Source organism: Haliotis rufescens, unplaced genomic scaffold (assembly GCF_023055435.1).
Source record: "Haliotis rufescens isolate VD_foot unplaced genomic scaffold, xgHalRufe1.0.p SCAF_7, whole genome shotgun sequence".
Classification (NCBI taxonomy): Eukaryota; Metazoa; Mollusca; class Gastropoda; order Lepetellida; family Haliotidae; genus Haliotis; species Haliotis rufescens.
This window is the reverse complement of record NW_025964361.1, coordinates 42,770,938-42,798,873: the sequence shown is the minus strand read 5'-3', so window position 1 is coordinate 42,798,873 and position 27,936 is coordinate 42,770,938. Positions and strand designations below refer to the sequence as shown.

The 27,936-nt window shown below is 36.8% G+C and overlaps 1 protein-coding gene across 7 annotated transcripts in view; it reads left to right on the top strand.

Moving 5' to 3' along the window:
• LOC124132669 (protocadherin-9-like) overlaps positions 1-27,936 on the top strand; it is a 117,379-nt gene that overhangs the window by 55,753 nt on the left and 33,690 nt on the right. The window contains exon 1 of one of the 7 annotated variants that reach the window (XM_046496706.2): positions 19,927-20,026. The exons of the other annotated variants lie outside the window; for them this stretch is intronic. The gene's annotated coding sequence lies outside the window, so the exon portion shown is untranslated. Of the gene's footprint in view, positions 1-19,926; positions 20,027-27,936 lie in introns of those variants that run through there. 7 annotated transcript variants of the gene reach the window in all.

The following is a 27,936-nucleotide window of genomic DNA, read 5'->3' as shown; positions in this document are numbered from 1 at the left end:
ACAATCTTGGAGCACCGATACTGAGCTCGCTTTATCAGATGCAAAATGATATGGTACCTATTAAAATATTAGACCAATATATAATACATAGTGAAATCTGCTTATGTACAGAGTTCCTGAAAAACTCAAACACCATTTGAAAATGGCTGCATTGACAGTTGTGCAAAGGATGAATATTATATACTCTGTTGGGATTTCTGGTTCAGATAAGTCCTGAGCACCCACCCTATGCTTGTTGTACGAGGTGACTAAATGGATCAGATGATCAGGCTCTGTCACTTGGTTGATTGAATGTCATTTGATCTCGATGACATTGGACAATGCTCATAATATCAGTCATTAGTTTGTTTGCTCTACACTTGATAATTTCATACCGTCATCACCTGTGAAGATTCCGGGGTAGAATAGGTCTTCAGCAACCCATGCTTTTCGTAAAAGGCGACTATGCTTTTCGTAAAAGGCGACTAACGGGATCGGGTGGTCAAGCTCGCTGACTTGATCGATGCATGTCATTGATCCCAAATGCATGGATTGATGCTCATGATATTAATCACTGGATTGTCTGGTCCAGACTCGATTATATACAGACCGCCGTCATATAGCTGGAATATTGCTGAGTGCGGCGTTAAACAACAACAAAAATCATACCGTCATCATGTACCTGGAATATTGTGTCATTGCAGAACATTGAGTGGTTTATTAAACAATAAACAGGAATATTAATGTTTAAAAAGGAAGTGCTGTGTTAAATGTAAAGCCATTACAACTGATTGAATCTTGTCTATGTATAGCCCTTGCGATACCGTTAGAATTACCCCTGTGGTTACTATTAGCAGATAGATCAAATCATTTTGGCTGTCTCCGTGCAGTCTAAATACTGATAGTTATCCGAATTAGCCCTTAGGTTAGAACAAAGAAATAGGTCACTGAAAATGGAGGGGCGGTCGGGTAGCCTAGTGGTTAAAGCGTTCGCTCTTCACGCCAAAGATTTGATTCCCGACATGGGTACAATGTGTGAAGCCCATTTCTGGTGTCCCTCGCCGTGATATTGCTGGAATATTGCTAAAAGCAGCGTAAAACCAAACTCACTCACTCACTGAAAATGGAGTTCATTTCAGGTTAAAATAGTGAACTCATTGACTTGACCTTGCTAAGATTCAAAGGCTGAATGTTTTAATATTGCATACCTATACCAATATCAAACTGTTACTTATTTAAAATGGTGATTATTGACTGCTGTGGTGTTAATACTTGGATGATTGACCAATTAAGCGCATTCACCTATAATTATGATGATAGGGTGTCACGTTCCGCCATTTGTGTTCTGCTGGTCCAGATCGTGGCTTTCATGGTGTGCTATAAGGTGACTGATTCTTATCTATTGTATATTGTTGTGGGCTTCGGTTATAAGTACATTAAGCGGTGAAGTGTTGAATGAATGGACCAATTAATGCAGGACATGATAACCCCCTTCACGAACACCTGTTGTCATCAATGATTTTCAGTGATCCATCCATGTAATTTTGTACAGCTATTTTGCCTTTTATGCCTAAGAGTTTGTTTTGGCAAATAATCAAGATTAGTTATTTTCTATATATATATACAAGTTTTTAATGGAGGCAGTGCAATTCTGTGTGCAGAGTTGCATCCCTTGGTTATACCAGGATCTGATGATCATGGGTTTGAATACCACCTTCCTCGAGGATTAGATCATTCATTTGGCAGCTCAATACCCATGCTCACAGATTTCACTGATTTGGTAAACATGTAGGACTGGCATCATATTAGGCTGATCACACAACTGGAATACTGTTGAAAACAACATAAAACTCAGTTTTATACACAAACATTTTGTGTTGATAGCTCATGTTCCCAGACAAGCAATATTTACAACCAACCTGACTGTATGGTCCATTTGAAAAGCATAATACTATTGTCATTCATTTGCTGTGTTGATAGAAGCTTTCACAAAAGGTTGCGCACAACTTGACAAAGAGGCAGAATATGTTAGTAACTACTGAACAAGCACTATCTGAAGTGTGTACATGAGTACAGGACAAAAGCCACCATGCTCTAATGATTACAACTAAAGATGTATTCATACTTCTGAAAATAGTCAAGTCATTAAGTCTGTTTAAAAGCTGCTTTCAAGACCAGATTTCCTTAGAAATCAATTTTGATTTTTGTCAGAAAGGTATTTAAAATGCAAGTTTATAAAGGAAATGTTCTCTTTATGATGTGAAGCCTTTTCTTGAATAGTTTTAAGTTCTTATAATGCTTTTCATGTTGAACAAAAGAGAAATTATTCTTGGCTGAAGAGTTTAAGATCTTTGTGTCTACTTTTAATGTCTTTAATGAAAGGTACTGCATTATTTTACAAGGAAAATAATGTTTCGATAAAAGGTAAAGTATGCTGTTAACGAATCAAGGCCAGTTTATATTTCTTCATATCCAATAAATATTGTCATAAATCAGTAGAATTGAATATATTTTTAAAGGTGTTTTGGATATTTGAAAGTCATTCTAAAATACTTTTCTTGTTTTGTAAGATCTTTGAGTAAATGTAACTAATGGTATGCTAGTATGGATGATTTACTTTTTTATTACTATTGTTTTGTAGCTTACCTAGTATTAAAAGTCATCTTCGATAGTTGAAAAAGATCAACTGTACATTGTTTGAAATTAATAAACAGAAAAATATGAAGAGGTCTTTACGAAACAGGAGACCAGACATTGAATTCAGCTGAGTAGCTACTTGTAAGATATTAGATATTTTTGTATTCACTGAGATCGGGAAAGCTATTGTTTGCCTTGACACGGATCAGAAGCGGGGAGAAGTGTTTGGTGTGTCATTTCTGGGATGTCCTCAGGTAATTCTATTGATTGATGGTGCTCTTAATCCATACTTGACTATAAAAACATAGCAATTATTGTTACAGTACGGATCATTTCTGTTTAACATCAAGAAACCATAGGGACGGATGTGAAAATTAATGATTTCTCATCCTGGTTCCTTCTGAGCTTCAATTTTTTTGTTTAGATTTCAAAGAGCCAGAAAAAGGCATTGTTGTTCAAGTGGTAGTGCAATATCATACAGAGAATATTATCTGACCAAGGAAGATGCTTTTGAGGTAGACATTGATTCTGCGAACAATGACGAGTAGGTTACATATCCTTATTAGGGTACGGTCAGTGCCTACCTTGTTTCCCTACACTATTGAATTAGTTGGATGGAAGATAGGTTAGAATAATAGACGACCACAAGAGGAACAAATCAATGTGTAATCGGCCATCAGACGTGGAGATGTAATTATTCTTGTCTTTACATATTCAGCATCACACTAGGGACTTGATTCAAGCCTATGGATTTTTCCTTTGCAAAAGTTTATTTAGAGCAGTGCAATTGGTCATGGACTAAGGCATCGGTAGTTCTAAGATGGACAACACATATTTAAATTGAACACTTGATAGAGAATTTGAGCATAACCATCTGGAGACAATGTTGTTGATTGTTGCTACTGACAACATAAAACATAATTTTTATGTGGATTTGTTTTTAGAAAATCTTATTATGTTTCATCAGTTGTAATAGCCCTTTTGATTGAGGCAAAGGAAAATGTTATAAAAGCTGTCTAAATTTGATAGGATGTTGGGCTTGATATTTCCTGTATTTCAGCTTTTCATGTTGTTCATATTCATTCAATTTAGGAGTTAAAAAGTTGTTTCTAAAAATGTCATTTTGCCTTCCGCTGGAATATTTGATTGATCAAAGTACTCCATTTTTATGATCAATATGGAAGCTTGGACCTCCTGCAAGAAGATTGCAATTAAGACATGTTCACCCTGCAGATGTTACCATTTCCTTGCAATTACTTGAGTACAGTTTGGGGGCTATTTTTATGTGTTATTTCAGCGGTTACAGAATAAATATTTTGCAATTTATTTATAGGATTAAAGCTTTATTTCCCAAATCAAAATGATTCCTCTGAAACTGCACTTATTTTCATAGTGTGGATGAAATTGAACTTCCTAAGAAATGAGTTTTCCATTAAACTTGGACAATCGTTTTACAAAAACATTTATGGACCAGGTGTGAATGACACTTTATTTCTTTGTCTTTAATATAGGGTTGATGAGGATATGAATACATCCGAACTTTACAAGCGACAGCAAAATGATTTTCTGTTTTACTTCAAACATGTATTAAACATTATGGTGTTTTTGTCAATCTAAATTTGTCAGTGTAAATGGCACATGTGTATATAACCCTGACACATGACCCAGACACACAGATATATACTGTAGTTTCTAAGCAACGAATTATACCATTTGTCTGTATCAGCTGTCGTAGAAGCAGTGGCAGTAGTTTCCCGGCCTGTGCCCTCCAAGATGAATCATTCATAGTGGTATTGCCATGAAGTAACCTACAAGTTCACAGCCGTAGTAGTCGTAAAATTGCTTTGAGCAAGTGGGCCATTCTTGTTAAGAAGACAATCTAGAATTCTGTTTGTACACTTTTTAGACACTATCCTTGTCAATGATTGGTAGTAAAGGCTATTCTGGTAGTCATCTGGTTCACTTTTTGATGTAGGTGATCTGATTTTCAACATAGGCACATTGATGCTGATATGTTTTGATCATGCAATATGGAAATGAACACAACCAAAACAATCCTATGAAAGCATTATTTTTATTTTATTAATGCAGACAATTTATCTTTTGACAGCAAAGATAAGATTAATTCTGAGCCTTGACACAACATGAATTTTAGTGTTAACCTGTAAGGACAGCAAGTCGCAACATCAGCGGAACAACAATTTGTCGAATGACATCAAAACTCTTCAGCTATGACATCGTTTCTAGTGTGACGTCATTCCGACCTTACTTCACAACAGACCCGTGAAGATTTTGGGGTAGAATAGGTCTTCAGCAACCCTTGCTTGCCTTAAAAGGCAACTACTGTATTTTCTTGAGCATAGTGAGCACTTTTCCCCCAAAAAAACACAGCTGTGTAGAAGGGGGTGCGCATTATACACAAATTATGAGTTTCGATGTTTTTTCCCCCCATGGAAAGATATTACCGTGAGCACGTAACACCGGAAATACCATGTCAACAAATCCATACTGAAGTACGCAATTTATTCATGTAATTACACTGTCTGGCTATAAAAAAGTGTTCTTTGTATATCTGGACTTATGTTTGTAACTTATTTCATTAATTTTATTCAAAATTCCTTTTAATATTGTTTTAATTAATTTCGACGAAATCGTGTGTGAAGCGATCGGAAGATCGCACAACTCACCGTTATTAACAGCAACCACGGTCAGATTACTGCTATTGACGCCTTGAAACGAACTTTAGTTGTCAGAGAATGGATACATATATCATAAATGCCATACTTTGAATCGTTAAAAGTCATATTTGTTTTTGTTGGACGATTCTATGTCAACACGTAATTCTCGCGATCACGCGATCACGTGCACGGGAGCCTTGACAGTGAATGGTCAGACTGGTTCCATGTAAAAAATAATACCGGCGATCATCTGCTTCGCTTAGGGTTATTATTATTTTAAATATGTTTAGTAAAAGCTGCATCTAAATTAACAAGATATTGGAATATATTATTCCTGATAAAAAAAAAGTTTCAGATACAATTTTTGCCGATCCTTGCATTAAAAATACTGTAAAGTTATATCATTGGGTGTGTCTTGACCGAATCACCGGTAGATTCCAAGAAAACGTGTGTACAACTGATTGCTGTGTCCGGCTTAGTTTATGAGAAAATACACAAGGTAATCTTAATCCCTGGATATAAAACAATGCCTAGTAGAACAAAAAATACAATTTAAACGGTAAATCAACATGTCTGGTGATTTTTTATCTCAAATTTCGAATTTTTACTGACAAAGTTTCTCATCACCTGTTCGTTTGCCAGACTTCGCTGAAGGGGTACGGTGTAATTTTTTTCTGCATATAATATTCTAATTTATTTTTTTCCAAAATATTGAATCCGCTCGAGGGGGGTGCGCATTATACATGGGTGCGCACTATACTCAAGAAAATACAGTATGTTTGTCGTAAAAGGCGACTAACGGAAGCGGGTGTTCCGGCTCGCTGACTTGGTTGATGCATGTCATCGATCCCAATTGCGTGGATAGATGCTCATGATGTCAATCACTGGATTGTCTGGTCCAGACTCGATTATTTACAGACTGCCGTCATATAGCTGGAATATTGCTGAGTGCGGCGTTAAACAACAAACAAGCAAACAAATCACGTCACAATAAGTTTCGAATGACATCAACAATGCCTTCCGGATGACAGAAACATTACACAGTTGTCTCATATGTGATTTTTATGAACCCCAATATGTTTGCCCTTGTAGGTAATAAGTACCTGTATTGCACTCTTTTGTTAAATTCTGGATGTAAGGGTGAATTGCCAGTATCCTATGAGAGCCAACTAAAGTAAATATAAAACATCAATGCCAGAGAATAACCAGTCTAGATTATCTGCTGAAACAGATTCCATTGGGTGTAAAAGACAAAATAGCAGTGAAAGGTATATGAATGGATTGCTGAAAATCAGTGTCGCCGGATGTTCGTAGTGAACTTGAAACACTAATTACAACACATTTTTCTATATCTTACTGACAAAAATGCCAGGAGTCATAAAACATATTTATTTCGGCAAGTGTATAATCTTGTATCAACACAGAAAAAAACATATCATGTATCGTATGGTCACATGAAAGCTCACAATGCACTGATATAGTGTTTCACCCATATTGTGTACTAATGTTGCGGGGCCCTATTAGTGGTGTAACGATACGGCGATACAGTATTGTATCCCGATGCACAGCCCACGATACGATGCATCGATTTGGAAAGCATGTATCGCGATACATACGATATTTTCATAACAGTTTTACTTACTTTACATGGGTGCGCACTACTCAAGAAAATACGGTACTTTTAAACATGATATACGTTTAACAGTTTCAAAGCCAGTTTGTTGTTTCAGTAAAACATACTGTATTGCTGACAATTTGCTATAACAGTAAATAAACACCTTATATCTTCTTCAACTGTACTTGTCACATCTTTTAGAGAGCAGAAGGACATCAACTTGGCTTAGCTTGTACCAGTAAACACTGTATCGTGACACGTATTGTATCGCGACCCCTGTATCGCGAAACGTATCGTATCGCGACCCTCCCGTATTGTTACACCTCTAGGCCCTATCAACCACTTGTTTGCCTGGCTCAGCCTTTTTCATACAGACCCAATAAATAAAATCTGACTTTTGCGTAGGATAGTCAATTCACTCACTCACTAACGAACTCTCACTCACGATCTCGCTGACAGATGGTTAAACTGCAAAGACAAATCAGTATTATAAAACAAAACATGTTGCAGTCCAATATGAGTGTATTAAAAAATCCCAATCAAATAGGCTAACTGGTTGTTTGTTGTTTAATGCCGCACTCAGCAATATTCCAGCTATATGACGGCGGTCTGTAAATAATCGAGCCTGGACCAGACAATCCAGTGATTGACATCACGAGTATTGATCCACGCAATTGGGATCAATGACATGCATCAACCAAGACAGCGAGCCTGACCACCCGATCCTTTTAGTTGCCTTTTACAGCAAGCATGGGTTGCTGAAGACCTATTCTACGCTGGATCTTCACGGGTCCCAACTGGTTGCTAATAGTGGCTAACTGGCTATATATATATAAATAAGAGCTGAATATTAATACTTATTCTACTTGCAAAATATATGCACTTATGGCTACATGGGATATAAATAGCCACTACTACCAACCAGCTATTTATATCCCATGTTGCCATAAGTGCATATATTTTGCAAGTAGAATAAGTATCAATATTCAGCTCTTATTTTGAAATTTGAGACTTTCATTTACTGTTTGTAAGCCTTCCCATCTTGTGATAGTTATAGCATAAAATAGTATGCCGGTACACTAAGATGCACCAAATTGATTTTTGAATGTTTATTTGCATTTAAATTTGACAATTTTAGAATTTAAAAATACATCTTGGTGCTATCTCAATTAAAACTGATAAAGAACTGAGTCTCAGATAGCACTTTAAAGATACCCTTGAACAGATTTTAAACTTTAATACCTCTGTTTCATACTAAATAGTTATCTTTATCGTATGTTTTAAAGAAAATTAATTATTCAACAATATAAAGTTGAAGCCATGGTTGATTTCTTTAACATTTTTGAAACATTAATGCATTAAACTGATAATGTGGTAAAACTTTCACTGATAATATGGTGTGTGCTTGTGCTCCGTTCCATGTGATATCAATATCGTCATAAATTCAGGGAAGATATCCTTCTTCATTAAACTTTCATCACAAATGATTGCAAATATCGTAAAGTGATAGGGATTATTTTCATGGTATCTTGGTTGCTACTTGACTGAGTACAACTTGGATATAAAATTGAAGTTTAACGCGCAGAAGGTTCTTAGATGTTGGCTCAATGCTAATTTGATAGGTGTTGGGCATTCAGTTATGGCAATTTAAGTGATTTGTGATGTATATGTTAAACACCATCAGCCACCTTGTCCAAAACTTTTGCAATAATTGTTCTCATCCTTGTGTAGAAAAAATGTTATGATGATGTATATAAAGAATTTATTAGAATTACCTTGATCAATACCCTGCAGTAGCCAATAACGTTAGGAACTAAGTTTAACAATCCATTAGCAACTGATTTACTGAAAGTCAAGTCACATTTTAGCAACAACAAAAAAATCAACTTTGGTAATAAATAATCATGATTCATTGTTTCCTTATTGGGAAATGTTCAAATATATTCCAGTGGATGTCCATCAAAATTCCTCATGTATTGTTACATTACCAGATTACGCAAGGCGTGAGAAGAGTTTCACTATTCTCAGAACTGCCTATTTGCCATGTTAAACCTCGATACTTTAATAGTTTATCTTATTCAGTATACAACTACAACATGTACCTCGCCCACTCATACCATACACACCCACCCTCAATACCATGCAGACCCACCCCATACCACCACCCCCATACCACCACCCCATACCATGCACACACACACCCATACCACACAACATACCACACAACATACCACGTTCACACACACCCCATACCACGCACACCCAGCCTCCATACCACGCACACCCACCCCCCATACCATCCAACATATCATGCACACCCACCTCCCATACCAAACCAACATACCATGCACACCCACCCCCCATACCAAGCACACCCACCCACCTACCATACCATGCACATTCATCATGGACACATAATGTTTTGTGAAAATCAATGAAAAATTTGTTTTCAAATTTTATTTTCACATCATTCATGGAATAAACTATAGATAGTGGGCGGAGCCATGCTTTAAGTTCCAGTGTATTCTATGTCTTTTGGCATTTTCAGTAATTGTTCCCAGATAAGGTTGCCAAGGAAACAACAAGGTGATAAGAGGCCTCCATACCATTAAGGCACTTATCATTACACCCATCAATGATAAAATCAGCGAAGCTCCACAAAGTCATAAATTCATGTATGAATATTTGATTTCTGTAATATTATTGGCTGTGTGCAAGGCAGTTTTTTTACATGAAAATTGACAGTTTTTACAGTCATTTGACATTTTCAAAAGCGTTTCCCATCACGTGCAAAAAGTCCACAGCTGTGCATGATAGTGTTTTGAAAATGCTGTTTGTAATGTTATTCTGTAACATATAATTAACATAGTTGTATTGATGTTGTAATTAACTAGCAGACCCATGAAGATCCGGTTAGAATTGGTCTTCAACAACCCATGCTTGCCATAAAAGGCGACCATGGATTGTCTGGTCCAGACTCGATTATTTACAGACCGCCGTCCTATAGCTGGAATATTGCTGAGTGCAGCGTTAAACAACAAACATTAACTGGCACCCTCCAATTCAAACCAGGCTTTGGCCATTAAAAGGGTTAACTAAAGGTTTGGGTATCGGTGCTTTCATATCTTTTGTAAAGAAATCATCGATATAATAAGCTGAACAAAAATGACATCCTATCCAATCTGTTTTAATCTGTTCAAGTGAATTTGATAGAAAATATGAAGTCCATGTTTTCCTTTACCCTTAAGTTAAGACAATATTAAAACATGTCGCTTAGTGTACATAAAATAATCTCAAATGAATGATGCATCTTTCATGAATAAAGACACATTGCCTGCTTCTTGCCACAGTGTATATCCCTTCTGCCTCCTTCCATGGAAACTGATGAAGACTTGGATAGGCTTGAGTATGCAACTTTAATGGCAGAGTGTATGTTTAATTGATAAGAAATACTAGCATTGGCCCTGCTGATTAAGGCTTATTATATATTTATAACTGATATTCACAGAGCTTGAAAACTGAACGCTAGTGGAACAATGGAGAGGTGCTAGATAGCTTGTGTGGTTTCTTATCAGGTGTAAATTACTGAAGTTTTATCGAGCATTTCCTGCTCAAATGGACCGACCCTGAATACTCCTAGAAATAGAATTGAAATGATAGAAGAAATACTTTCAAATTGATTGTAAAACATCTTTCTAGAATCACACAGTAGGTGATGGGATTTCATTAATTCAGAAAAAAAATTCAGTATATGGTTGAACCTGATGAATAAAAACAGTGTTTCTATTGATCCCACGTTTCCACTGAGAATTTGGGTGGTAGATGGGGATCCTGATGGTACTTCCCAATAAATTGACCTCTCAAAGGTAGTCCGCCATATTGCATAATTTAACTTATGTGCCTCTTGAGACTTAAATAGCATGTCATGTCTAGCCAACAGCCAGGATTCATAATGGTTTAATGATTGAGCTGAAGGGGCATAGATTTGCGAAAGACTGTGGTGACCCTTCTGTTGAAGAGAGCCACGGCATTGTCCAGTGATTAGTTCATCTCTGTCCTGCTCAACAATCTTTAATCATGCAGAAAGTTCCATCTCATCATTGGAACATCCATCATTGCTTTATCTTTGTATTTTTCCATTGGTCTCTGCACCTTTTGTACTGATGTGTTCAGTGATCTTTTTTCTGCTGGCCATGGGATCAAAACTGTCCATTTGTCATGGTGGGTATGGAGGACTGGACTCAATGGCGCAGGAGAGAACCACAACAATGACTGTCAAATCAGAAGCCAATGACGTCTGCTCACAGGATGTGGGGTTAAAGGGCTTACAGGTCACCATTGGTGGCTATGGTCAAATGAATGAATTGAATTTGGTAGCAGCAGTTGCATGTATGGACAGAATTTAGACACGCCGCTCAATTGTTTATACAAATTTGAGAGCAAGGTCGTGTTATTGGAAAGTCACCTCAGGATGGTGGTGTATTATTTGGTCAAGATTAACAGCTGAAACCATTGCAAGGACAGGTCACCCGTATACTGTAATTAAGGTCATCCAATTGGACTTCACTGATTGGTCATGTGGTCGTCCATCTGGCAGATTATAGCCCATTTCCCGACCAGTTACAAACAAAACCTGTGAAAATCTTGAAAAGAGAGGGATTTGACAGTCATAATGATAGGTTTGGGTTCTTAAGCTGTTGATAGGGTAACATAAATGCAGCTATTAGTATTTTGTTGTAAACAAGATCATATTTCTTTCACTTAAAGTGTAACTTGATATTTCCGAACAATACCTTCTGGACAAACACCTTTTAATCTAGACCTTTATCTATGATTTTTTTTGTTTTGTAAATAAACACAAACAGCATGCAAGATCAATATCTCAGTTTGTTTCCACTGTCCTTTTAATTTACCGGGGCCCAAAATGATTACATTCAATGTGCATTATTGATGAGATTTGACCTGCGTTCTGCCCATTGTTACTGGGGCATCATTAATCATGGATTTACCTGTAGTAGCAATCGTCGACAGGTAAAGTGTTACCTCTACAGATACACACATGAATGGCTTTTCATGTTGGCTGACGGTTAATGTAGTGAATTGCTTGTCTGCAAACTTCTTTACTTTGAGTACTCCATAAAAGCCAAATTTGTTCGTGAAGATTGTTGTTTGTAACATGTATCAGTATAATGAAATGTTGCAATTTCACTCCCTCACACTTACAAATAAACCAACACAAATGTAATGTCTATCTTATTAAATCCTTATGCTTGTATAAAAAGTCTTGGTAATACTAATACAAATTTGAACATTTACAACAAAATTATTTTAGTCTTAATCCACATTAGTATTGAAATAATTTAAAATATGATTTGCACATTTTTTAAATGTGAAATTAACATTGTTGCTCTGCAACCAATCTGTATTATCTGGTCCTTCTCAACATTAATTCAGCTTTAGATTGGTCAATTGAATATTTGTCTAAATACAATTGGAGATTTTTCACTTCCAGGATCAGGTTGTGTTGTATATATATATCCCCAAATGATGCCTATGATTGTGGGTTTAGATTATGGTTCTAGTTTTGTCAGCAGAAATGGTACACAAGACCTTTACAATTTTGAGCTTAAACCCACATCAAGCTGACACACCATAATTTAAATGTAATATTTTTCAAAGCAGGATTAATCCAAACTAAATTGCTGATTTCTAGGATGACACAGGTGTATACACTACACAAAGGCGTTAGAAGACTAAATATCTAATAGTACTTAAAAATGAATTCCAATGATATACACAAGGCGTTGATTGTATACATCTACAGGATGCTCCTCCACAATGGCTGCATGTGTAACAATATACACTTGCCCAAGATGCTGTTATGTGCCATATTGCTCTGTCTCCAAGTTCCGCCATCAATATTGGTATAATGAAGTACAAACCTTGGTAAAAACAATTTGATCGATCTTTACTGTCCAGGATTCAAGGTAATTTCTGTGCTTTAAGCCTTTTTAAGCGCCCTTAAATGGTTTGTTTTTTTAATCTCGAGCGTAAATAAGCATGAGGAAGTTGCTAAACCAATGCATCATCTTAATTGCCCTAATTACACAAATTTGTGACAGTGTATGTGGGCGTTGCCAAACGAGTGTTCTATATTATCGAGCAGAATGGACATCACAATTTCTATGAGAAATCCATGTCACCGCAAGGACATAAAAATTGATCATATTGTCATGTCATGGGTTACATGATTATTGGCAGATGTTTGTTGAGTTGCCATGGTGATAAGTTGCATCAGGTTTTGTGGATTGAGACATAAAAGGAATTACTTGGGTTTTAACTGGAATCGATACTGACTCAAGTGTACATTAGTGTTTTTCGTTTAGACGCTCCACTATGTTCCACATCAATAGTAAACAGGTAGACAATTAAGTACTTAATGAATTGGATTTCTCACAACATGAGGAAGATTCATAGCAAGCATGGAATAGACTCTGTTAACCCTCAGAGCTAAATTGGTGTTTGGTTGCTTGAAAAATTGAAGTCTTGATGATCTGATTGAGATAAATACTATCTTTAGGACTTTAATTTTCACCTGGTGACAGACTTAAAGGTTTGTAAAGTAGCAATCTCATTGTCTTTTTTCTTCATTTGGTTGAAATTACTTTGAAGTAAAACATTTTTATTACCAACTAAAAGGGAAATGGAGCCATTCAGTGATATTTTCAATGTGCTTGCTGAAATCTGCTTGAACTTTTGGTAACAGGCCAGAAATGTTCTCAACAAAGTTTTTTTTATCTACCATGAAGCTCATTTTAAACCTACAATGTAAACTTTCAAACCTTAAAAGGTGAGCAACAATGGCTTCAATGTCCATTAGGAGACACACAGTTGAAGGTGTATTGATTCTCGGGACAGAGTTGTTGCCCTTTGTTTCCTTGTGTTATTTGAATCCTAGATTCTCCTAGATTATGATCCTTGGTCTGGTTGGCACCATCCCTTGATTTATTGGTTTCACCAAGGTTTGTTTGTTTGTTAAATTGTTAAACGCCGCACTCAGCAATATATTCCTGGATAGACATGCACCAACCAAGTCAGCGAGCCTGACCACCCAATCCCGTTAGTCGCTTCTTCTGACAAGCATAGACACCTTTTATGGCAAGCATGGGTTGTTGAAGACCTATTCTACCCGGATCTTCATGCGTCTTCACCAAGGTGTTAATTTAAGTTGTACACCGGTCATGGGTTGATGTTGGTTTTTTACCCGAGCCTGAAGGACCAATGGACAACAAATATCTTACTGCACATCTAATAATATTGCAGGTATGTCTTATGTATACCTGCTTTGGTCCGAATTGGTAATAATACCACAGTTAGGCCCAAAGCAGATGACTGAAAACAAACTGTTATTCCCTGTAGATCTATAAGATAAACACTTATTTCCTGCTTCTTTTTCATATTTCCTTCACATAGATATAACTGAATTAATGTGTTGAGCAGCATTTAACTCAAAATCACCCACCATGCACTTACTGTCAGTTTTTAATTCAAAAAATAATATTATTCTTTAATCTCATATCAAAACATGAATACCTTCTGTTTATTGATTTGTTTTTCTCGAAACAAATTTCCAGTTTGTGATATAACATTGATTATCACCCAGGTTCATTGTTCCTATATTACGCAGTGCTAACATTTGTTTCACAACTAAATGAACAAAAGATGTGAGAGAGAGAAACCCAAAACACCTGCCTGTGACCTGACATTTGAATAAATAGCATCCCTTGGAACTACAGTGATAAACATTAATAACAGTAGACATTTACAAGTTGTGGGTAGGGGGATCCGTGTGTCAGACTCATCCACGCCTCGAGGGACACATTAACCCTTCACCATTCACCAGCTGTGAAGACTGGGACTACCTCAATAATTAATTTGACCAATCAAGTAATTAATCCCACCCATAAAACACCCAGGACTTACAGGAGCCTGAATTAAGAGTGATAAGCATATAGGTTGATAAATGTTGTTTGTTTGTGGTTGGTATATATTTTTAGTATTGTACCAGTCTCAATCATCCTCCAAACAGGATCCATTGGGTGTAAAGGGAAAAACTGTGGTGAAAATTATATAAATGGATTGCTGAAAATCTGTGACACCAGGTGTTCACGGAAAGAAATGTTATGAAATTATAACCATAAACATACAGAAGTTGTTTATATCAAGCTCTTGGCTAAAGCTAATCCTGATATATTTTTGGCAGTTGAATAGTATTGAATAGAATACCTTTAGCTGTGGTAAGGCAGCGTTAGAAATTGGCACTAGTCCTGTAGTCCTTGCCAAACTGCCCAATAGTTAAGGTATCATAAGGGTTTTGCTATATGTTATCATTATAAGGAGTGTTGGATGAAAACTATTAGTTTCTACTGCTGCAAGGTATCCAAGTGGTCAAATTGTTCACTTAATTGTCATACCCATTGTAGTGGGTGTGTGTGTGATGGTGTCCTTACCTATACTATTCAAAAGAAGTAAAAGACCATCCTGTTATTTTATACATGTATTACTATAGTTAATCTGTCATGCCAGGGGGGCGGTCGGGTAGCCTAGTGGTTAAAGCGTTCGCTCGTCACGCCAAAAACCTGGGTTCGATTCCCGACATGGGTACAATGTGTGAAGCCCATTTCTGGTGTACCTCGCTGTGATATTGCTGGAATATTGCTAAAAGCGGCGTAAAACCATACTCACTCACTCACTCACTCACTCACTCACTCACTCACTCACTCACTCACTCACTGTCATGCCAGGACACCTTTACTTTAGTAATGAGAATGAATAGGGTGGTCCTTTACTTCTTTTGAGTAGTATATGTTGATACTGTGATGTTACACAATGGACTCTGCTTTTACAGGTATTTCTTATGAGAATGGAAAAGGGGTGTCAGTTTAATTTATTAAAAAACAACAACAGTGACTTGCGCTCTCAGTTTTTTCTCATTTTATTAATATTTAATAGGAGTTTGCTAACAAAACAGAACATTTAATATTTGATTGAAAATGTAATTTAAAAAATTTAATATTTTGTTAACCTTTATCCCAAGTGTTAACAGTATTTAACCCATTATTTTATAAATTAAAACCTCCGATTCTTATAGACAATGAAATTGAAATTGAAAATATGAATTTAGAATTGAAATTTCTCTGGTTACTTTTACTGAATTGACTGAATTTGTTTACTCATTGTTGTATGTATATTAATGGCAGCCATTGTAGTTTTCAACATATGTAAACGTAATCAGCTATATGCTATTATAATAATTAGCATATTGGAGCAACTAGTGCATGTAAATTTTAGTTCTGATCTGCTTGATTACCCAACAGTGAAAATTCACGGTTACATATAGCATTGTTGTATTGATAAACAACATCTGGAAACATAGAAATCAATATGTTAACCTTCACAACTTGCTGCCACATAATATCATGAGGTGTGATAGTTAAGAAGAAATATTGCATCTCTGGTCGATTTCTAAACAGGACTATTTTCATTCTTTGAACAATAGATATGAATTTTTGATGATCCAGCCAGCGGTACAGAAAGAGTGGCGTAACTAATTGTAGTGACTCGGCCAGTGTATTCATGCCTGCAATACATATGTCTTCTGTATAGGTTGGAAATGTGATCTATTCAAGAAGAAAATTTCCGTTCTGCACTGTTACACCATAAGGTTCAGTGTGACATGAGAATTGTTTTTGTTCATGCTAGGTTTGTTCTGAGGCTTGTGGGATTTCCCTCATTATAAGGATGTGTCAAAAAAGACTAATTATTCATGAGATAGGTATTGTTTACCTCAGGGAATGACTAAGACAGTTGCACGGATACTTGCTTTAGTAAGGGCTGGGTCCTGTTTCTTATTCATAATTAACTGCCTCAATTAGATCATTCATGTTTTTTTAAAGTATCTTAGCATGGAACTCCTATTTGATGTACAGAAAAGAAGAGAAGAATTAGTTTCAGTATCACCTAATACAATACCATCTAGAAAGGAATGCCTCCATGTTCTAGTCGAAGAGTGTCTGCCCAGAAAGAGAAAGATCTGGGGTTCGATCCCTGGCCGCGTCATACCAAAAGACGTTAAAAGATGGTATTTGTTGTTACTGTGCCTGGCGCTCGGCATAAAGGGGCTAAACAAGGACTGGTCGGCTTGGAATCAGTATACTGTCTGAGTGGGGTATTCATGTTAAACTGCTGCATGGTATCTCAGTGGGCTAGCACTTTAGCAGGGACGGTCGGGTAGCCTAGTGGTTAAAGCGTTCACTCGTCACGCCGAACACGCACACAAACCACAAACCACAAACCACAAACCACACACCACACCACACCACACCACACCACACCACACCACACCACACCACACCACACACACTTGGACATGACATTAGACCCCGTTTCACCATGCCTCACTCATCTAGAAAGGGTGTTGGTTGACCATATCCCCAACACCCCCTGATGATGAGAATAGGTCCCAAGCATTCAAGAGATGACTAAATGGATCAGGTTGTCAGGCTCGGTAACTTGGTTCATTGCTTGTCATTGTACCCAGATGGCATGAATAGTTGCTCGCAATATCAATCACAATCGATTATTTGCAAGCCGCTGTCAAAAAGCTGAAACATTGCTGCGTGTTGAGATGAAGAACAAACCATGCATAAGGTGCATACTCTTCACAACACTGCTATCTTTTGAAAAGGTAAAAATTTGTTTGGTCGAACCATTTGTTTTATGCTGAAGCCAACAATATTCCATCTGGATCATAGCTTGTTTGTGTGTTGTTTAACACCACACTCAGCAATATTCCAGCTTTATGAGAGCGGTCTGTAAATAATCAAATCTGGAAAAGGACAATCCAGTGATTGACAACATGAGCATCGATCCAAGCAATTGGGATGCGATGACATGCATCAACCAAGTCAGTGAGCTTGACCACTTGATCTCTTTAGTCACCTTATGACAAGCATGGGTTGCTGAAGACCAATTCTAACCCAGAATCTTCACGAGTCTCTAGATCATGGCTTCTTGTGGAAGGTATGGGCCAGGCCAGCCAGTGGTTGATAGCATGATCAATAACCCATAGGTGTTTGGTTGGACACATTATCAAAGTCACAGACCCCTGACCACCCAATCCCAATTTAAGATGTCTTTTACAACAAACATAACTTTCTGGGGCCTATTCTGCCCCACAGTTATCACAGTGAGAAAGCGTTGTACAATCATTTGATTTTAAATATGTAATATGGGAAATAGTTACATGGTTTGCACATATTCCACCTCAAGAAGCAACCAGTCCTTTTAACCTATTTCTCTGACGCTGGGACATATCTTTAAGGTTTAGGGATCAAATAGAGATTTGAAGTCAAATCATTTACTTCATCTTTGATCATTTAGTAAATGAAATGTCAATGAAACAGAAAATATCAATGTTGTCAATGATTCAGGTTGCGGGGAACTTCAGACATGACTGTCAAGGTTTGAAGAAGTGAAGTCTTTGCATCTTCAAATTACTTATTCCTGTGGGCATTCTGGGATGGATATATCTCCCCAGTGCTCGCATAAACTCCGACTAAATAGAGATTGGTATGTTGCAGTGGGTGACTGGATGATTGAAGGTCTTTGTACCATGATTATTTGGATCATCAATTTCTTGTTCTTGAAACTCTTCTTCTTGTCCTTGTTGATTATTTAGGGCAGATGGGCTAGCCTAGTAGGGAAGTCATTTGCCTGGTATGCTGGAGATCTGTGTTCGATTCTTCACATTGGTTATACCTTTATCAGTAACCTAATTGTCTAATGTGTGTCTTCTGTCATGACATTGTTTGAATATTGTCAAAGTGGTGTGAAACAACATTCACTCACTCACTATTTATTGGTAGGAAGCTGTGTAGAAGCTGTAATGGCCAAGAATTGCATAACCCGTGAAGACCCGGGTAAATTTATTTTGAGCAACTCATGCTTGTAAGAAGTGACTAAAGGGATCAGGTGGTCAGGCTTGCTGACATGGTTGATGCATGTAATCGTATCCTTATTGTGTAGCTCGATGCTCATGATGTCAATCACTGAATTGTTTTGTCCAGATTCAATTATTTACAGACTGCCATCGTATAGCTTGAATATTGCTGAGTGCGGCCTTTAACAACAAACGCATCTTCATAAACGTCATCCAGCCATGTAATAGTGATGTAATGTAATGTAAATTTTAAGGGTTAAGACATGTTTCAAATACACACAATTCCTGTGGTGACAATAGTGATCATTACCCCAAAAAAACCTTATGTGAAAACTGTAGGTAGATATGAGATCAATGAAACTTTTAAAAACACCTACACAAAACTGCTGTCATATAAGCTTCATTAATGGCTTTATATTATTTTTTCAACATCTGAGGTAAATGATATATTCTGCTCTCAACATTGGAGGTAAATGATATATTCCATTTTAAGTGAGCAGAAATTATCCTGAAAAGTGTTTAGCCATTTGGAAAGCCCTATAGGCATTTAAGGTTTATAAATGGGTACTTGGTTGGCAGTAATATTTATGGTCTATGTTCTGTGTGGGTTGAGATGATTTGAAGTTGTACCTCACTGAACATGCAATTGCGTTTGGATTAAGTAGGGAATAGATATGTTATGATCCATGACCAAAGGGAATATGCTAGGACTTGTTAAGTTTGAGTTATTCTTATTGTCATTCAGGGCCCATATATTCTTCTCCCTAGCCCTGTCTCAGCCAAGTAAAGATACAGATACAGTAGTTCCAACTTGTTTCAGATTGGACTTTATAAACGAACAAAGTGTTCCAGTTTGAATATCATTTAAAACAGAATAGATTTTTGGGTTCACTCATTTTTTAAACCTGACTACAATGGCAGTCAATATGTAAAGACGTATACAGCTGTTACAAGCTGTACTGTGTGACCCAGTGTATATAATCATATAGTGCTCGGGTAATATGGATATTACACTATGAGAAGTATCTGAACATGATGAAGCAGTTTCATCAATGCCGTCTCAACATTGCCACATACATAATTCACATGGATATTGGTGGATATGAACGTGAAAAGGTTAGTAAATAGGTCTGATTTAATTAACAGATTTTTTTTTACGTCTGCTGTCATGGTGGCAGGTTCAATGGATTGAATACGGACACCATGACCTTGAATTCATAGATGATGGATGCCATATTAGTTCACGAAAATATTGCATGGAATTATTATTTATGACCACAAATAGCATATTGAGTTTTCTGTATTGATACAACAGTTTAGGGTTTTATCTGGGCCTGCTCAGAGGCTGATATTCTACGCCAAGTCTGACACAAATGTAAAAATTACAAATTGGAATGAACTTTTCCCTGTCATGCTGTTATTGTTATAACTAGTGTTATGTTTTGTAGATGTGACCTGTACGTTACTGATAACGGGACCAAGAAAAGGGAAGAGGCTTTGATGCTTCACTTAACATTATTGCATTCAATGCAATATCAAAATTCAATATTAAAATACATCTGAATTTATGAAAATAAGAACTTTATAAGAAATCCCAATTTAGTACAAAAATAACAACACTTTTCCCAATTTGACTGCCAAGAGCACTCAGTAGTTTGGGATTCTTGATAAATCTCTGCAGTTCTGTTATACATGAGGAAGACATTGTTCCATGGTATGGAAATGTTGCCATAATAACAAATTTCAGGTACACACAAGGGTTTGGGCGTAGTTTACTAAAGTTAACTCAATGTAAGTTTGGTCTCTGATCCTTTAATGACATCCTGTTGCAGAATGCCCTATATACATGTTCACAAGTATCAAGTTTTTATGTACTGTGTGTTGTATAAGGACCTAAGTGTAGTGTAACCTGTTATATTATTATATAGCCTTGAGCAAACTTATGGGTTTTATTTTCATGTCTTTTGGAGAGAACAGCCAATGTTTATGAACATCTTGCCTCAAAATATGAATAGATTGGAAAATAAAGGGCATGCGACACTCTGCGATGGGACCAGGCTGACTCTCTTTAACTGATCATCATATCTTTACATATTCCTTATCAAGGACAAAGGTGGCCCACTCTTCTATTAAAGGCACTAAAATTGTTGTTAAGAGTTGCCAGAAACCTATGATCAGAGTTTGAATCCCATAATCACAATTATTGTTTCTAGGGTTGTCAGCACCATACCTATGCTCATCTGTTTACCAATGTGGAAAACATGTTAAGATCTGCATTAATACAGGCTTTCATCAGACAACCACTGCTTATCTTAAGAGGTGACTATGCTTGTTGTGACAGACTAACGGGATTGGGTGGTAAGGCTTGCTGACTTGGTTGATGCATGTCATCATATCCCAAAGGCAAAGATCAATGCTCATGTCAATCACTGGATTGTCTGGTCTAGACTTGATTATTTACAGACCGCTGTCATATATAGCTGGAATATTGCTGAGCATGGTGTTAAACAACAAACAAATAAAATGATAGTCATTGCGCTCAGATGCAAATGGGCCCTGGCTGATTAGGTGTCATTACCAATTGACAAGTTTGTGCTCATACTGTCAGCCTCTAGTTATTCAGTATGTCATGATTTAGCTGGAATATTGTGAGAAACTTTTCTTTTCACCATCATGAAGAAAATGTTAAAAGAATTTTCTCTTTCTCAAAGTCAGATAAATCATACAGGATTTGTTTTGTAACTGTTCTGTCGTCAGAAACAATAATATGATAATCACAAACTGCCGTTTCTTGATATTTAGTTTTAATTGCTTCCTTGTGCTGGATCGAGTATCATCAGATTTGCCTGAATCAACATCCGTACATATTTATAGTCAATTCCAGCTCCTCAATAAAATATTGTCCAGAAACACTTCAAAGATGCTGAATTGGTATTTTATGCCTCTTTTCTTTTGCTTGATGGATGAATGATCAGTTAGTGCCAAATTGTCCTAACTTTCTTAATGAAATGGAATAAAAGTCACCGTGGAGAGCAATTTATATCACCATGAAAGGTATATGCTAGGATTTCATATGAACATTCTTTATTGGAACATAACTTCATAATGAAAAGATATTTGAAACCTGTAATGAAAGGATATTTGAAACCTGTATCATTTTGTTGATCTGGTGCTGATTATGCCTTATTCCTTCTTCATAACTCTTTCAGTGTAAAAAATGTCCTTCTTCACATGTAAGAGAAAGGGATTCAATTCTTTCACAATCAGACATTGGAATTATTTCTTCATTTGATGTTTGGCATTTTGGGAACATTTTGTTTTAATACATGTAAGCCCTTTAACAGCATTGTTTTGAAGATCAAAGGGTGCTAGTTCTTTCACAGCAAGGGAAGTTGTTACTTCTCAAGGACATTCTGAGGCAGATAAGGTTTACAGTGAAAACAAGATATTTTTAAGGATGACGGCTTCTTTATTTTATTATGTTGCGATGTTTTGGTATAGGTAAATATAAATATCTTGTCTTTATTGTTACTTACCGCCTTCAAAAATGCCAGTCAAACAGTCCAGAATAGGTTATCCATGCCATGCAGCTCTCGAAATTCATGCTAGTTATCCATGCCATGCAGCTCTCGAAATTCATGCTAGTCTGTCAGCCCGAAACTATGAATTGTGCGGTTAAGTGAAAATTTACTGATGGTAGTCCTCATTGACCAGTAGCATTTGAGGGCTATAATTCTGAACCAGTTCTTAATGCTTACATTTTGCTACAAATTGGAACTGAATGACACTGACAACAGTTTTGTCTTGTTCAAGCAGGACTTTGTACAATCTGATGACTAGTGAAATAAGGTTTACACTAGTCCTCTGAACTAGACTTTAAAAAAAGAAAGATGGATTTTAAAGGCTGCCATGTATGACGGGTTGTTTTTATGTCATATGCTATGGTGTAGATCATGGTCAGCCAGCAGTCTTGTTTATTTGCTCACCGGGTCCGAAGGACCAAGGTGAGCTTATGCCATACCGTGGCATCCGTCCGCCATCCGTCCGCCATCCGTCCGGCATCTGTCCATCAACAATTTATTCAAAAGACTTCTTCTTCTGAACCACTAATTGGAAATTAACAAAATTTGACTGAAAGCGTCCCTAGGTGGTGGGGATTCAAAACTGTACAAATGGTGGGGCTGACCCCCAGAAGGGGCTAAGGGACGAGGCCAAAATAGGGGTAATTTGGCTATATTGTGTCAAACGACATCTTCTGGGACTAAGAGATAGATATCAACCATATATTGTTGGAAGCATTCTCTGGTGGTGACAATTCAAAACTGTACAAATGGAAGGGCTGATCACACACACCCCCCCCCCCCCCCCCCCCCCCGAGCGGCTGAGTGGTGGGGCGAAATAGGGGTAATTTGGCATTACTGCTTTAAACGACTTCCTCTCTGGAACTTAGAGATAGTTATCAACCATATTTGGTTGGTAGCATTCTCCAATGGTGGGGATTCAAATTGGGGAAAAGGAAGGGCTGAACCCACCCTCACACCCACCTCCACCCCCGGGGACTGAGGGGTGGGGCCTAATAAGGTAATTTGCAATATTGCTTTAAAGGACATTTTCTCTGGAACTAAGAGATAGACATCAACCATATTTGGTTGGAAGTATTCTCAGGTGGTGGGAATTCACAATTGTACAAATGGAGGGGCTTAGGGGTGGGGCCAAAAAGAGTTTATAACTTGGACACAGTTAAGATCCCCACTGTATAACCAGATGTACAATTGCTGAGTATAATGAGAGGAATGCACATATGATACCAGGACTGGCCCTTCTGTTCATCTGTCCAGCACTCCCAAAGGTGTTAGAACCTTGACCATAAGATGCAAACAGATATTATCCCCATCCTATAATAAACAGATACATTGTATACATTTGTTTGTTATGAAGAGAATAATGGATTTATGCCAATAGGATTCGCCCTGGGGTCCAGCCTTGCCTGTGGAAACTTAGATTCTGGATCATCTTGATGCTACATTTGTATCTAGAGAAATACACGTTCATGCTGTCAGATTTGCCATCCACCTATTTAAATCCTGACAGAGTCAAAATTACGAAATATTTGCAGTATTATATACATGTACAATGCAAATGTATATTTTGTCATGATTGTGTAAATATCCAGGTGAGCGATACAGGCTCTATGGGCCTCTTGTTTCATTAACTGCTGTCATAATACATAAAGAATCTCTAATAAATGTACCAGTATATATGTATGTATATTAAGAAAAATACAACTTTGTGGATAACAACTTCTTGTTTATTGCATATAGCCGCGTTTCGATGTAGATTCTTACACTGTCATCAAGCTGGAGTCGTATTCTTCAGATCGATAACAGTGTAAGAATCTACATCAAAATAAAGTATGTTTTCTGACTTATTCATCAACTTCTAGTATGCCAAACAGTTTGTATATTATTTTTCTGCACCGTACATATCATGCACAATCATTATTCGCAAATGTACAATATTTATTATAGATGTGTGTGTGTCGAGAGCGCGACATCAAAATGTCATAACATGTATGTAGGAGATGGCCTCACTGGTGCCTAATCCATTTAATTTTTTCATAAACAAATATGTTTTCAAAAACATGAAAAATCGGACTGGTTAAAAACAACACTCACCACTTGCAGGCTAAGGCCAATTTCCAGGGGCTGATCTTTATTCAGCTTTCATATCTCCTGTTTTAAGGTAGACTGATGACAGTCTCACCACCAACATTGCTATATAAAAAAGGGGAGTCTCGACAAAAGTCCGCAATTCTGTTGTTTCAAGAATTTGCTATCTTTGTGAAGGCCATGTAGAACAAATGCGTAACTCTTCGGGACCCTTCTACAGGAAGCACAAATACACTCGAAGCGGCCTATAAACAAAAGCTGTAAGAGTAATTAATTTGATTGACCTGTCAAGCTTAATTACGACCGATTAATGTAAACAATAGTATCGTTACAAAAACAACATCATCTATTCTGAAGATTCACCTTGGGTCGTAAACCTATCATTATCATTAGTACTGACCTAAATACAAAGCTAACCCAAACAATCATTCCAAGACACTTTTATTGCAGCAAGTCTTCAAGCATAAATCACACTGCAGTTCACCCATGGATGAGCATGTCCTGGGGTACAACCATGACTCTTTGTTGGTTTAAGGGATTTGACGAGCTCTAACTAATGAAGCTAATTGGGATAGTGTAGTTAGGGTGCTTTTGTGGTTCACTTTAATAGCTGGTGAAGTTGGAGTGGAGTTTATAGTCCCTAGAACCCCAAGGGCATGTACATGTGCCCAATTTCAATTGTATCCCCTTAGGTCTGTTTTGAATCTGGGTTCTTGACCCTTGTTCCTCCTGTGCATTGACCATCTAGACAATAGACGAGATAAAGTACTTGGGGAAATATTTAAAGAGTGTCAGTGTGAATAAGATGTTCTATTTGATTTCATATATATTATTTATCACTATGTTGGATATGTTGGCATGTATGTTTATGTATTTAATGTTTTTGTGCTATGAGTAAATCAGTGGCTGCCCAATTACAAAATGATATGACCCTACTGATCTTACTACTAACATATACTACTCAACAGTCGCTAAGGATCACATCTTTGAGCAAAGATGACTATTTTGGTCCTAACCAAATGTTGAGTAGTATGTTATGTGTACATAAATAGATTTTTAAGTATAACCAATGTTGTGTGATTTGATATAAACTGACAGTTTCACATAGTTTGTTGAGGAAACTTGTCACCCTTTAAGTTGATTAAAAGGTCATTCTCTTTTAACTCTCTAACACCATTGATATGAAATGTAAAAGTCTGGATTTTTTTTATTAGGATTACCAGTATAATCGAGGATGTTTTTTCCATGGAGATTCCAAAGACCATGTCATGTGGCAGTTGCTCAAAAGTTGTTTGATCAAGTTTACAACATTCAAGGCCCCTAGTTTTCATTGTATGATCCTAACAATCAGTACGAAAACACATAATAAAACAGAACATTTGCTTTGCCTTGTCAAATAACATGTCTTGTTAATCTAATTTAGTGACCTGAAAAAGGTGACATTTTTGTCCATGAGATATACATGTTATTCAAGGTCTCAGTAAATGGTAGATATATAGAGAACATTTCCAAATTTGTTGCAGCAGTGACCAATATGTCCCATGCAATTCCCTACCATATGTTCCATGTCTTTTAAATAATTGACTTGTCTTTGCATGTGTTTGTGATGGGTGCCACCAGTGGGGCAGGATACACTGACTTAACACCTGGTATCATTTCTATTTGAAAGTGATTCATAAACCCATGCTCATGATACAGTCTGCTTCTTAGCAGAGATTTCCTGTGTCTATGGAGAGGGTTTGTCGCTCTTGTTTTTTTAATAAAATAATATTTAACTTTCTGATAGTGACGAAAATGCTTAATATCATTTTGGTGTCTTCACTCGCAAGTGATCGATCATTTATCGCTTCTATACTACTGAGCTTGGTTTTTATGTGTCTGTATTTTTCTGGATCAATGTAATATAATTATTATGATTCTTTCAGCAACATTAAAAAATGCTAAGGCAAAATAAAAGATAATTATTAGGTTTGATAATTAAAGAATAAAGTTTTCAGGTAATAACTTTGGTTTCCCAATATTTTGAATGTCTGTTGATTACCAAACCCTTTGGGTTTTCTCCAAAAGGAAAACAGTGAAAGCAAGCAGTTGTAATTGGCATACTTTTAATGGAACATAGTTGTTCTTATCTTTTTGTCACTTTTCATAGCTGTAAGACAGATTTATGGCTAAAAAATGTTAAGTGAGTTATCCTGGCCTTTCTCAGAAACTGACATTTTGTTATGATTGCAATAACTCCAACTTGCCCACCACAGCAACAGATTGTTACAGTTCAACCATGGGAATACTCCAGAGTTTCCCAATAGCTTGATCTTCTTAATAAACCAATTTTTCCCAAAGTTGTTTGAAAATGATTAATCTACTTGGTTTTACCATGGGATTTAATACATATAAGTTTTCTTTATGCGAACACCTGTTGTCACTATTTGATAGTGATTCATATATACATGCTTGTGATATAGTCACACCCATACTATGGACTCGAGCAGAGATTTCTTATGATTATGGAAATGCCTTATGTTGCTTTAGTTACAGAGGCGGTCGGATAGCCTAGTGGGTAAACCATGCCGAAGACCCGGGTTTGATTCCCCACATGGGTACAATGCGTGAAGCCCATTTCTGGTGTCCCCCGCAGTGATATTGCTGGAATATTGCTAAAAGCGGCGTAAAATCATACTCACTCGCTCAATCACTTTATTAACATGTTATTGTCGTATAAAGAAGTGTAGCATACATATACATGATATTCCATACAGGATGTTTTTTGCCATCAAATTTGCAGCACAAAATTACCTCAATCTGTATTTATGAATGGGAATGGAGATCAGCTTTAGACATAAACAGGATCTGTTCAGATGATATTGGACATGGGACTTTGGCAATGAGAGAATATGTGGGAGGTTAATGAATTTTGTTAATTAAGGTGCAACGAATGGTCACTACCATATGACATTCTATGAATGCAATTACTGCCAAAAAATGTCATGTTCCAAATAAATCTCCATACAGATGTGCAACTGTGTAAAAGAGTAAAAACCAATTTCAGTTTATTAACATTTGATGCTGAACAACAATATTTGAAGTTTCTTGAAACATGGAAAATAATTTGAATTATTTTTCAAAGGTGAAAATCAATGGATTTTCATTTCAAACATATTTCACTTTAGAAATGTCTTCCTTAGATGATAGTACCCAAGGCTATACTTTTCATTATCACTTTGCCAGTCATAGAATTGAGACCAGGCATTCCTCAATATCCCTTTCAGGGCAAGACCACCATGATATTTAGGCCAACCTTGTGTTAGGCAACTTTATGACACCAAAATTATGATTCCTGCAAAATATATGAAGCTAATT